Source organism: Strix uralensis, chromosome Z, assembly GCF_047716275.1.
Source record: "Strix uralensis isolate ZFMK-TIS-50842 chromosome Z, bStrUra1, whole genome shotgun sequence".
Lineage (NCBI taxonomy): Eukaryota > Metazoa > Chordata > Aves > Strigiformes > Strigidae > Strix > Strix uralensis.
Genome location: NC_134012.1, coordinates 23616687 through 23630590, shown reverse-complemented (window position 1 = coordinate 23630590; position 13904 = coordinate 23616687). Strand labels below are relative to the sequence as shown.

Here is a 13904-nt window from a genome sequence, read left to right as displayed (position 1 = left end):
GATCAGGCATCACCTTTCAGGACTGCATTTCATTTTATAAATGTTATAAAACTGCTTGGCATATCCAGCATCATTATCACAGTATTTTCCTTCCCTTCTTTATTCTGCACTGCTCTCAGCATCTTTGGGAGTTCATAGAGAACAAGAACAGCATGCTGGGCTATAAAACAGCAGCCTGAAAGAATTTCTTCCTAATAGGAAGAGGTATCCCCTTTGAATTATTCTCCATTTGAAGGTTCACTGCATAACAATAAAAAAAACTGCCTCACTGAAACTCGGCTCCAATATACTGACAAAGTCCCAAAGCAAAAACTCTGAGTGACTCCTCTGTCTTCTGGATAAAGCAGGAGCAGCAGATACGGATATGGCTTCACTCTCTTCTGTCTGTATTTCTCTCCCCTCTCCTCCAAATATCTTTGTCTCTCATTTCCTTCTCTTTATCTCCCCAACCTGAGATGCCCTGTCCCTTCCCCTTCTGAACTCCAGGCACTGTTTGTTGGGAATGGCTCTGTCCTCTTTCTGTCCATGGAAGAGGACACATCTGTACAGAGGCAGATTGTAAACTAGGTCATCTTATGTGGCAGAGAAGAAAAAGTGTAGGAATAAGAGCCTTTTTGTAAAATAACAAGGTCTCACACAAGCATGTGGCCCAGTTGTCAGAGGTGTTGAATGTCCGTGGTTCCCACAAACTTCAGTGGCGTGAGTCCTCTTGTCTACAGTCTATGTATATAGAAAAACATCCTCAGTTTTACAGCCTCCTACAAGCAGTTCAGATACGTGGTTGCACTTCCTTGAGCTTTCCCAAGGACATCACACTAATCTCAAGATCTGTTGTTGTCAGTTTTTCCTACATGTTCAGTACAGCCTTGGGATGTACATTGGTTAGTTGTTAGAGGAGAAATGAGGTAATACTGGGGGTGACATATCGCTTTTCACTTCACAGGGCACATAAAGCAGGCCTGAAAGGGAATAACAGGTGAGGAACTGTTACTTGAGTGTTAAAAATAACTAAATTTCTTGACAAATAATGGGTTAATGCAGCTGATCTTTATACTCCTCCTACTTTCAGAGGTTTTAGGACAATCCCAACTAACCCTGCAATTCATTATTTAGGTAAAGGTATTTTAACTTTAAGATAAAAATTAGGGAAAGCTGCACTCTGGCAAAGATTAATTCCTTCTTCCCCCTACCTCAAGCCCTCTGTAATAGTGTAAAAAAAATACAGAGCATAAACAAAATACATCTTTAAAACAAAACTTTAAGACATAGTTTTTCTTCTGCTGTTTTAACTGCTGAACATGCAAATTAGAAGCAATAAGCAAAACTCATTAAAATATACACAGTGAAATCACATTTGATTTCCTCTGTGGTATATTAGTCATGTGTTACCTAGTTCATACTAGGTAAATGCATCCCTGTCATAAGAAAAAAATATTCAAAAAGTATTAGTGTCATTTGTGATATTGCTTTATCTAATGGAACAAAATCTGTGCTGCAGTCACACAGTTCAGTCCAACCCTGTATGAGGCCAGTAAGCAGGAGCAGAAGTTAATTGATGGAAACAAAGGGCAGAGGGGTGGGAACCCAGGAAAAGGAGCTCTGAAGTTCCCCTTTTCGCAGTGTAACATCTCTGGTTGCTATGAATATCACACATTTTTCTCTACAGTGCAGTATTGTCAGTTTCCAAAACTTGAGGCCTTAAAAAACCATGAGACTGGACTATGCTTATTTTAATTATGTTTTGCAGGCCTGGAGGGGACCTTTCTGCATGGTTCTGAAGTTTTCTGCAACTGAAAAAGACTAATTTATTTTCCTCCCTCCTTTCCTTGTGATAATTTGCTTATTCTGTTTCTAGCAGCTGAAGTTTCTAAAAACCCAACAGACATGGTCAAACCTGTGTAACGTCCAAAAGGGATGCAATACCCACGCTCCTCTTCCTCTCTCTCTCCTTAGCAGCCCCACATTGCCATTTGGATGGCGTACCTATCTGTGAGAGTACAGAGTCTTACACCCGTGGGGCAGGCTGGCAGGCATGAACAGTGAGGCACGTCCATGCACAGTTGCTTCCCTCAGGTGTCAGAGGTGCAGCTTTCCTTGGCTCCCTGCCCACTCCCTGCAAACAGGCTGAATGAAGCTGTACTGGGGTTCTAGCACACACCCTGCAGAACTGCACCATATCCTAGAAGGACAAAGGGTGGGAGTTGGTCTTTGGGCAGGTAACTGAATTGCAGACGTTCCTGGGAACATTCCTAGATGGTGCAGCTGAAACATCATCAGCTCAGGGCTGATGTCCCTTCCTGCTTCCCATGCCATATGCTAGTGGCAAGTAAAAAATATGCATTAAAAAAGGCCATCCTTGATCCAGAGAATTTACAGCAAACTATGCAAGAGAGAAAACAGATGGCTGCAGATATGGAGAATGGCAAACAGTTCCCTGGGTCACAGACCTTGGTGGGGTTTTGTCTGTATCATATCCTGTGTGCTTTCAGACACATACATTTGCAAAGAGGGTAGTGGCCGCATATAGTTAATTATTGAGATAGCTTCTTACTTACATTAATAGCACTGGCTTACAGGTCTGCAGTTCTGTATGTACATCTATTTCCTCATACCATTAGCTTTTATTATAAGACTTTTTCACTATCACCGCATTTGGGCAGCAATGTGCCTGTATGTGAGCATTTGTGTCCCTGAGTTCTCGTCAGAGAGTGCAGCAGCTGAATTATCAACAGCAGCAAACAAAATTTAAACATTGGTACCTGAAGAGTGGAGGGTGGCAAATGTGACACTAAACTTCAATACAGACTATGGAGAACTAGAGGTCTGCAGACCTCATTCCTGTACTGTGCAAATACAGAGATGCTAACTGGGTTAGAACTAAAGGACACCTGGATTAATGCAATCTATCTGAGGAGGGTCAACATTGCTGCTGTAAAGTCCTGCCTTAAACAAACCTCTAAGAGGTCTCTGAAAGAGTCAACAAAAATGTGGATAAGGGTGATCTAATTACCATAGCAGGCTGGGTTTCCTAAAGGCTCTTGACAAAGGCTTTTAAGGAGGCTAAGCAGCGATAGCAACAAGAGGGAAAGCCCTGGTATAGCTCAGTAATTGCTTAGAAGATAAAATGCAAAGTACAGGAGTAAATGACCAGTTCTCACAATGAAGGGAGGTGCTGGACAGTGTGAGGTTCTGCAGAGGGTCAGTGCTGGGATGTGTGCTGTTCAGTATACTCATATGTTACCTGGGAATGGAATGAAATAGCAAAGTTCATCAGTGGTATTAACTTACTCAAGTCAGTTATAAGAAAGACTGTGAAGAAATACACAAGGACATTATGAAGCTGACTGGGCAACAGAAGAAATTCAGTGTAGGTAAATGTGAAATAATGCACATGGAGAAACAATTGTGTAAAATAGTGGGCTCTGAGCTGCCGTTGCATCAGTAAAATCTCAGAGTTATGTCAGACAGTTCCATAGAAACATCAGCTCTGTGCTCAAAAATTCCTCATAAAATATTAATTGCTAAGAGAAAAACATCACTGCACCACTGTATGAATCCATGGTTTGCCCACATCTTAAATATTGTGTATTTCTTCATCTCAAATAGGATTTATTAGATTCAGGATGATGTTCAAGAGGGCATCAAGGATGATGAGATACAGAATGGTCTATGGACAAAGGTCCCCCATGAGCAATCTGCAACTCTTCAGCCAGAAGGAATGATGTAAAAGGATTACAGTAGAGGTCTGCAAACCCATGAGCAGCAAAAAGAAGGGCTTAGGAGCTGTTCTTCTCCAGCACAGGAGCTGGGGGGATAATTAAGTTCGTATTGAAACCAAAAATAAAAAGCAGAGGTTCCTCACAGGAGGGGTGGCAGACCAATGGAAAACCTTGCCAGAGCCCACTGTGAACGCTGCAAGCACATCTGCATTCAAGGGGACATTGAGGAACCCATGGAAGTCAGCTCCACTGACTAAAATATATTCAAGAAAAAAAAAAAAAAAAAAAAACACAAACAAAACCCCACCAATAAACCGACAAAGAAAATTAAAAAAAAAAAAAAAAAAACAAACCAAACCAAAAAACAACAACCCAACCAACGGCAAACCCACCCCGAAGCCCAGGGCTCGGGACACCCCCGGAGGTGCCAGCGGCGGGGCGCCGCCACTTTGCACATCCCTCCTCAGGCGGGCCGCGGAGCCGCCGCCGCCGCGCTGCTTCCCGCGGGCCCGGGCCCGGGCCCGGCCCCCCCGGGGCTCGGCTCCTTCCTCCCCTCCCTCCCGGCGCGGGCATCGTAACAGGAGAGGGCTCGCAGCCGGCGGGTAACCCGACCGCGGCAGGACGGCAGCCGGGGGGGATGCGCGGAGCCTCCGCGCGGGGCGCATCTCGCCGCGGGACGGGACGAGGCGGGGCGGGGCGCGGCGGGGCGGGGCGGGCGGTGGCTTTGCCCCCCTCTTCCTGGCGTCGGCGAAGGGGCGGGCGGGGAGGGAAGGGGAGGAGGAGGAGGAAGAGAGGAGGAAGGGACACTCGACGTGCCGGGGCTGCGCGCCGGCGGAGCGGGCGCGCTTTGGAGAGGTAGCTGTGTGCGCGGGGGTGCGCGCGCGTGTGTGTCCGCGCGTCCTTCTGTCTGTCTGTCTGCGCGGAGGGAAGGGAGACGGCGGGGGCTGCGGCCCCGGCGAGTTGTCTGGCCCTCGGCGGGCTGCGGGCGGGCTGCGGGAGCGGGGGGCAAAGGTGGAAATGCCGGTGGGGGAGGGAAGCAAAGTGGGGAGGGGGAGGTAAGGGGTGGGGGGGGCGGTAGAGACGCGAGAAGGGGCCGGAGAAAGGCGAGGAGGGAAGATGGAAACGCAGGGAGGGAGAGGCGAGGAGGGGAAGGGAAGGGAAGGGAGAATGAAAAGGGGGGGAGGGAGAGGCAAGGGGGGGTGCTAGGGGGAACCACGCACGCCTGCCCTTGTCCTCGCACACCCCGCGAGGTGTGCCCGCCAGCCCCGCGCCCGCGGGACCCCCCGCGCGTGCACATTCCCTAGGGACGGGAGGGGCTCACGACGTGGGGGTGCGGGGGGCCGCGGACCGCCGGGGGGTGCTGGACGGGGCGGAGGGGCCGGGCACAGAAAGCCAGGTCTGTGCGCGCACCCCCGCAGTGTCCGCAGGTGGAGGGGCGGCTCTTCCCCCGCCTCGGCTGCCGTGTGGGGGTCCGGGGGGGCCTTTGCAGCCCTCCCCGAGGAGCGGCCGCGGTGCGCGGGAGCCGGCCGGGCTGGGGGCAGCGGGGGGGGGGTGAGAGCCGCGGTGGTGGCGTGGAGGGGGTTTGGTAAGATCCTGAGAAACCCGTGACGTAATTATTTTTTAATCAGCATGTTTTTTTCATGGCCATCTCAGTTTTTCCTGGACTCCCCTTTTTTAACAGAAAATCTCCGGTACCTTTGTTCCAAGTCTTTCTATTTTTAGATCCCTCAGTAACAGCAAAGCATGGGTTTTAAATGTTTTCTTTTTATTTGGCTTCTGCTTAGGACCACTGCAGCGTAAACTTCTCAAACATTGGTGTCTCTTCCTAAAAAGTTACTGAAATTATTACTGAGGTGGGCAGGTAGGCAGCTACTGTGGATATCAGTGTTTGAGTTGTCGATGACATTAATCATTAGCCATAAACAGCAGTCATCATACTGAAGTTTGGTTTTTATCTTAAGGTGAATCACTTATCAGCTCCTAGAGATGTACCTTAGGGCAATAAGTACCAGCCTAATGTTAGAAGAGATAGAGCAGATCCCCCAGTTGTGATTTTACCAACGAAATAAACACGTTTTATTTTCAACTGTGATTAACAGTTCAACGTCGTAATGATATCCTCTGATTCTAGCATTGTCTCATAGCCCTGGTATGTCAATTTGTATTCATGCTGTGTAAGTGTTTTGCAGAGGTTTTGCGTATCTGACAGGGATTTATTTCACTTTCACAATTACATTTTCTGGTCTCACCAACCTCAGGAGCCCAAGGAAGGTGTATATACATCCATCAGTATCTGAGGTACCCCATGAGTTCTTTTTCCTTAAGAAGTGCAAGTTATTTCATGTATTTTTAGGTCACAGCTTTTATGTCCCTGCACGCCACAGAGAATTAAGTTATAGCTGAAATTGTGTTCATTTAAGTGTATTAATTGTGTTTCTGACTGGTCAGTATTGAATGTTTTTTATTCAGTTTATCTTCATTTTATGTCTGAATGCCAGTCCATTTGCTGCCCTTTGATAGCCTCTGCCAAAGTAAGTTTGCACACGTTTGAAACGTTACATACAGATACTGGATTTAGATAAATGATACATTGTTTTTTGTATTAGTTTTCAAGCACCTATCCAAAGATATAGGTCCCAGGTGAGTTCTTAAGTAAATCAATCCATATTTATAGATGTCTTAAAATAGTGAAAATAAGAAGTAGCTAAGAAGTAGCTTTTGTGGCAGCTGATGGTCATTTTCCTTCTCTATGGATGTGCAGCTTCTGTACTAAGGGATGTGTACATAACTTCCCAGTCCTTTCAAATTACTCAAAACTCCTGTTGAATTCAGCCAGAGTTTTGGCTAAGTGAAGAATACAGGAACGTATGGCTTACAGCATGGAAAGTATACCCAGCAGAATCCTGAGCAGCGTGATGTATACTTTGATCATGGGATAAGTTAATTCATGCCTGGTTTGTGTTGTCTAAACTGCAAAACTCACTTTTGCTATGGAAACACCTGCTGATTTAGCGAGCGCTATTGATTCTGCATTTATAGCAAGACATGAAGAGCTACATAATGCAACATCTAGAACTGTCTCTGTTATTACCACTCACAGCATGATTTTTCTCTTGTCAATGTGCTGCAGTACTGATTCTCAGGCAGTTCTGACTTTAACTGACCAGCAGTTAGTTCATTTGTGGTTGTGGGGTAAACAGGGTTGTTCAAGCTGCCAAAATTGTCTGCCTCTCCTTCTTCCCCCCTTAAAAAAAAAAAGCTTTGGCAGCTTCTGTCTTCGCTGAAGTGGCACATCTAGGTTCTCACATGGGCCCTGTTGTTCGGCTGCCTGAAGTCCATCTTCAATTTTGTGTTACTTTTGTACAACTTTTCATTGTTTGCTTCCCATTTCTAGTCTGTTTCTTTGTATTTGTCTCCCTGCCAAAAGTTATTGAAGGTACCCTAGCAAAATTCTGGACTCAGAATTCATTGAGGAAAAGTCCTTTCCAATATTCCTGCCCTCTAGGAGCAAGTCCACTGAAGCTGATATGGATAGTCTTAGCATTCCAATTACGTGAGGAAAAAAAGTTGGCCTGCTTATTTATGATGCTCACTTACCTGAGTATTGCATTTGTCCTATAGAGAGATGTTCTTTAATTGACTGCTGACCTAGACCACTAGAGTACAGCTCTATAAAATTAAGTTTAATTATGAAATATAACAGCAGCACTGAATGAATGCCAGCAAATGCAGTTATATCTATAATTTATGTAATTCTTTTTGAACCATATGCCAAAATGGTATTCTTTTTCTTTTGCATCTCCAAATCTTTTAAGTTATTTCTGCTTAAATATTTGTAAGACTTTGGATTACATTGCTCTGGTAAATTAGTATTCCACATCAGTTTGTTTCATCCTTGTGAAGGATAAATACTAATTACTTGTGGCAAGAAACCCAGTTGAGCTCTATGAACTTTTCTATCTGGAATTATTCTGCTGATAAGAATATACTTCACAGTTCAGCTTGATGGAGGGAGACCTGGAGAATGATTCTGCAGTTTAGCCTTCAGTGAGGAAGCAAGCCTTGCAGTCTTCCTCTATCCTGGGGTAGGTCAATTAGAGTTGGTATTCATCTCACCCATCTGAAAATGTCTGGTTTGAGTTGGTAATGTAAGCTACCTCTGTGGTGCAAGAAATGTGAAAGGTGTTTTGAGAGAGTTAGTCATCTAATATATCTCATGTTGGGAAGACTTTTTAAATTAACCTAATAGTAACCTGTCATCATAGCCATCGTGGTTGACTGCAGGAATCTAGATGTTGACTAAGATGGCATCTCAGGGCCCTTCCAATACTGTTTTCTGTGATCAAGTGAGAATCATGGTAAATCTGTACTGAAATATGTATAAAGCCTTAAAAAAGATGCATTGCATATAGTAACTTCGGGAGACCACAAACATATCTCACTTCGTCCTGGAAAACAAGTCTCAATCCTCAGTGCAGAAATTTCCCAGCTGTAAAGTGGAACTCTTCTTTCTTCCTTTTTCTTCTCCACGTTCTAAGATCTTCAGGGCTGTTTTACAGCCTTTGCTCAATCACACTGTGTTGAAGCTATAATTTAATTTAATAACTGTTCTGGTGTTATGACAGAATTAACAAAAAAGAGGATACATTTTTCATACTAAAATTCTGGGTTAGCAATACAAATTATGGGCTTATTTTTGGTGATGGACAATCTTTAGTAATCCATTACAACTGTAAATCATGCCATCCTTAATTTTAAAAAGAGATCCTTTGACTTAAGTTTATAATTAATGAGAGTTCAGAGTTTCACTTTTAGTTTATTTGATGACAGTAAGATATTTGGTTTACAGGAGAAAGCTGAACTGTGCCTTTAGAGTAATTCTGAAATGTAAAAATACTTAGGTGTAACAAGACTCAAGTATTAAATCACTTGATATGATTGATACTTACAAGTGATATACTACAGAAGTGAGAATTTTCTCTAGGTATTGTTTGTCAGAGATAATGATTTCTTTAATCCCTTATTAATAACAGAGAAGACAAAAATGTATTAAAACCAGAGCAAATTCCCTTCAAAATATATATACCTCTTTGGAAGGGTTAGGAATATTACTTTAGAAGACTTGTATAAGTGCTTGGGAAAACTTTGGTATGTGCTACTGAATCACAAAAGCATGTTCATTTTAGAATTTAGAATTTGACTAAAGAGATGAATCATGATCCAGGGGAAAAGGATGCTATCAAAGATCTGGATTTTTTTTTTTTTCCAGAATCTGTTGATTCCACTGATGTCTTGTGGCTCTGGACATTGTAATTTCTCTCTTATCCCATTTTCTCAGCATTAAAAAGGAAAAAGAGCAGAAAACTTTCTGTGTGTAAATTGCTAAATTCACATCACTGAATGTACTTTGGAAGCAAAGAGTTCTTCGTGTTTTACCAGCTTTTTTCTACATCTTTTTGTATTGCTTTATATAACATCTGTTTGTATAATGTATGCATGAATGAGGAAAACTTTTTAAGGGTGTAGTGGGTGTAGTACTACCAGTGGAAGGTGGCTTATATCTGTAACATTGATTCCCTTTCTATCAGCTAAAGTTTACCAGTTTACTAACTGTGAGAAAAACTGTCTCCTGCCATGATAATTGCAAAATACCTTTACACTGTCAACACATTAGGATTGTACTGACTTGAATAGAACCAAAAAACCCAACCCTAACACCAAAACCACAAACACCACTGCCTCAATCACTGAGTAACTTAGTATGACAATTCTGTTGACTGGGCCTGGGTGTAAATGCAAATGGACATAAGGACATATGTAGCTTCCTTCCTAACAGTTCTTCTCAGGGACAGATATTTGACATCACAGCTGTTGTTTTTTTACCCAGTATCAGAGAATTCAAGTGGACATCTTGTGCCTCATTATTTGTTTGAGCTGAGCTTAGTAACAGCCATTTTTTCCCCAGTACTCCAGGGAAAAATATAGCTCCATCTGTATACATGCTTGGAGTGCCCTATTTCTGTGTCTTGTTAAATGTGGGGCAAGTTTAGTAGTGCCAGTTGAGAATAATTCCCTAATAGGATTGCTAATACATAACCCAGATCCACCCATCTTTGAAAAAACTTCACTTTTAAGAAGTTCCCTTTTTTTTTAATAATTCTTCTTGGGCAGGCTTCAGAAAGACATTAGACCAGAAATAGGAATCAGCTGAAATGTACTCTGGTATTAGCATCCTGCACCAAAACCCACTGTCAAACTAATTAAATCACTATCAATCTATTAATAAAGGTTGCAGTTTTACCACAAGTAAAGAAGAAAAGATTACTTTTGTTAAAGCAGGTGAAATTTAACCAGCAGTTTTTGTACAGACCTTTTGCCTCTCTAGTTTTGTTCTACTTGGAATTTATCACAGTGCTACTGTAGCTTCGTAAGACAATGTGAAGCCAATCTCAAATCTTTAAATATTATTCTATCAACTTGCCTCATAAATAAGTCATTTTACTTCTAATTTTAGAGTTCCCCATTAGCTGCTACCCTGCCCCAAGAGTAAGTGCAAGAAAAGGTTTTTGCTGGTGATGCTCTTGAGAACCTGTATGTTGGTATGGGAACTACTATCAATAAACCCAGAGAGTCACTTAACCTGATTTTAAAACAGTTAAAAGTACATGCAAGGTGAATAGGCCATTGTGGTTTGTGCCATGCTTTGATGTTCCAGCTGTTCCTATGTTTTCAAGATGCATTTTACTGTCACAGCCTGTTCTCGCTGAGGAGAGGAGGACTGTGGCCAGCCAAAGTCTCAAGAAAGGGCTGGAGGACCAGGTGTGTGAGGAGGAAATGCAACCACAAGAGTTCAAATGTGTTCAGGTCTCAACGCCATATTGTTCCGACTGTTCACAGCCCACAGCTGGGACAGGGACGCACCAGGGCAGGTTCCCAACAGCGTTGTTTTGAGGTGGCTTGGCTGAGCTCATCAGATCAGTGAGACTGATCCAGTCCTTCATTGTTCCTTGCTCCTGCTGCTGGCAGCAATCATCAAAAAGAAAAATTCAGCCAAAGTTGTGGTCTGATTCTTTTAAGTATTTTCCCTTTCTCTGCATATTTTCAGTATTTTCATAGAATCATAGCATCGTTTAGGTTGGAAAACACCCTTCTGATCATCAAGTCCAAGCATAAAACTATTTATGGTAATTCTATATTTTTCTGTTGTGAAAGCAGTGGATATACAGAATATACCTGAATTGGCTTAATCCAGCCAACTGTCAGATCTAAAGAGTAGCATAGAAGAACCTGTGCTGGCTTTAGATACTGTTGTTTCATCTGATAGGAGCCTGAGTCTGTCCTGAATCCATTTGATGTTCCCAGTCTCCACAATGCTTCCCATCACTGTCTTTGGGCTACCTGCCGTTTATACTTTCATTTACACTCTTCTGGTTCAATTCCTGGCTTTGTTTAATTTAGAAATGTCAAACAGAGACATACTAGCTTCCTTGACATATTTTCTTGCCAATGCAAGCTTGTTCTGCTTCTTAAGTCCGTGTGAGTCCCCTCTGAATCCCTGGTGAACAGCAGCTCTGAGGAAGCAGAGCAGCAGCCAGACTTTTGAGGAGTTTTTAGGAATTTGGGTTGTTCCATCTGAAATGCTTTAAAAGAGGAGCCAGCATAGACTGAAGACAAATGCCCGTTCACTTTCTGAAAATGAGGCCTTTTAACAGCATTTTTGACGGGCACTGTCAGCACCTCTATCCTGTTGCCTATTTGGCATTCTGGGGTGATGTATCTGTAAGGCCCAGGTTTATGCTCATCATAGTATATAAAATGTGTTTGTCAGTTTGGTTAATGAGAACAGAAGTGGCATGGTACAGCGGATCAGAATGTGTATTGACAAAGATTTCTAGGGAATAGTTCTCACTTTAAATTAAAAATACCTTTTAATTAGTTGGCTTTTTTGACCAGGATATATTTTAAGCCCTTAAACTTCTTGAAAATCTTTTTCCATCTAATTAATTTAGAGATAGCAATGGGGAGTTCAGGTAATTTAGAAATTTCTAGGAGGATCAGCCTTGGGGGAAAAATTCACGTTTGGAGTTGTCACTGGAAAGAGGACAACAGCTGCTAGCATATTTAGAGAGTCACGGAGCCAGTTTGTGAAACTATTAACACGCAAGCAGGACTTCCCAGAATGTAGCTTTGAGTGGCAGTTTATTCCACTGTAGTTTTGCTGACTTGTTGGAGGTGGGTGAGGGTATGACAGTGGCCAGTGTCATGGTTGGACTCAAGTAGTGTTTGGTGATTGAGCCAAACTGAGACTGACTGGTACATAAACAAGTTTTTCAGAATCAGCTGTGCTGAAAAGAAGATCCTGTGATAGAGTTACCGTTTCTTCTAGGGGCGTTTCTTGCTCATGTCTTTTTGTCAGATGTCATCAGATGCCTTCTGCACTGAATAAAATGTTTTTAGGCTGTTCTGCTTCTCATTCATTCCCCAGGCCTCTCCATAATTCAGGGCTTTCATCTGTATAGCAGCAATGATTCAACAGCAAAATTTCTTTGTTCTTCTCTGCTTCTTGTGGGATATGTGGGAAACCCAAAAGTTCAGCTCTCGGGCATGTCTTGCCTACTGTTCTTGATGACTCTGGCGAGTCAGTGTATCCTGCTGGCCTGGGTAAAGGACATGACTTCTCTGTGATGAGCTGGATAGGGCTTGTATTAAACCATCTCCCATTGGAAAGCTGTTTTCTTTCTGAAAGAAAAGGATGATGGGACTGTTCTCTTGCATGCTCCAAGACTCTGGATTATCGTAAGCTTTCTGAAGGGAAATCAAGCCAACACCCTATGTTCTCAGCAGTGTGAACTGTCAAAAAAGGGACTTTCTAAGCCTGAGAGGATATTGCCAACTGATTGCCAATTAGCTGGGATGTACATCTGTGGGGGCAGAGGAGCATGTGCATGGTATTTTTTAAGCACTCCTGTTCCCCTGTCTGTGGGACATTTTTCTGCAGAATGGAAAATAAAACTGGGATCGTGCAGGTGCAGATGTTACAGTGGGTATGTCTGTCGTCATGTTAGGTAAGCAACCCAGAGGCAAAAAAACAAAAAAAATGTGTAAAAGCCTTGTCACATCAACAACTCAGTTTCTATTAAAAATAGTGGTGAGTGTGGAAGAAGGAGAGTGAGAGGTTACTTGTGCCACTGTTCATTAAGTCAAGAGCCAGATGGCATTTAAAGCTGTGGCCAAGTTGCATCAGCCAGAAGTACTCATCTGCAGATGCAGAGAAACCGAGATAATGAAAGACTAAAGCACTTCTACCAATGTAACAAGTGCCGCCTTTGCCTCCACGTTAGCCTTGTGACACATGGACAGCGCTCACACTATGGTCATCGTCTCTTGAGGACAGCAGGGTCCGGCTCAGGTTGTGCCCCTCTCTCAGTATTGTGGGAGGGATTGATTGTTCAGTACTTTACTCACTGCAGACGCTTACACTTCTGCAGAAAAAGCATGAAACGTCAGACCAGAGGTCTCTGCTCATACTCTCTCTTAGAAGGTTTGTGTCTTCCAGGCACAGGTGTAGCTGCTGGTCCAGACTGTGGGAGTGAGCAGTGAACAGCTGAACACCAAAATACCAAGTTACCTCTGTGGGTGCTCTGCCAGCTCTTTCGGCTATGCATTCTTAGGTGTCAAGGACCTGTGAGTTTAGTAGGAGTGTAACAGCCATGCACAGTGGGACGGCTGTATTTTATGGATGGGGACTGACTGTAGTTAAAAGGCTTGCACATAGATGTGAGCTTTGCCCAGCATCCCAGTGGCATCAGCTGTCTGAGTGCAGCTGCTTTGGGAAATGCATCATGCCATTTAAATCTTCCTAGCTATGGATCTAATGAATAATTTCCTTGGGAGACAAAAGGGAGGGGGAGAAGTTAAAAAGGAGACACTGAAGGGCTCGCGGTTCTTATTGTGGCAAATGTGAGTTTGAAATAGGATACATGAATTTTTTTAAAGAGAAAAGGTGACCCACTTTCACAGCAGGAGGACCTCACCTTGCTAGGCATGATGTCAGGACTTTTTAATGACTTGACGGTTTCATTCCTCAAGAAGGTGGTGGTGGGCTCCAGCACCAGAGGAAATCCACTGTGGAGCATCATGCTGACAGAATTTCTCAGGCTCCTCTTATCAGGACCTTGAGCATTT

General features: G+C 43.3%; 1 protein-coding gene across 6 annotated transcripts in view; it reads left to right on the top strand.

Annotated features, from left to right (window-relative positions):
- Nucleotides 1-13904, top strand: part of PALM2AKAP2 (PALM2 and AKAP2 fusion) — a 271234-nt gene that overhangs the window by 166372 nt on the left and 90958 nt on the right. Inside the window, exon 1 of one of the 6 annotated variants that reach the window (XM_074855292.1) lies at nt 4553-4574. The exons of 4 other annotated variants lie outside the window; for them this stretch is intronic. The gene's annotated coding sequence lies outside the window, so the exon portion shown is untranslated. Of the gene's footprint in view, nt 1-4552; nt 4575-6203; nt 6251-13904 lie in introns of those variants that run through there. One more of the 6 variants, XM_074855289.1, reaches the window with a different exon arrangement.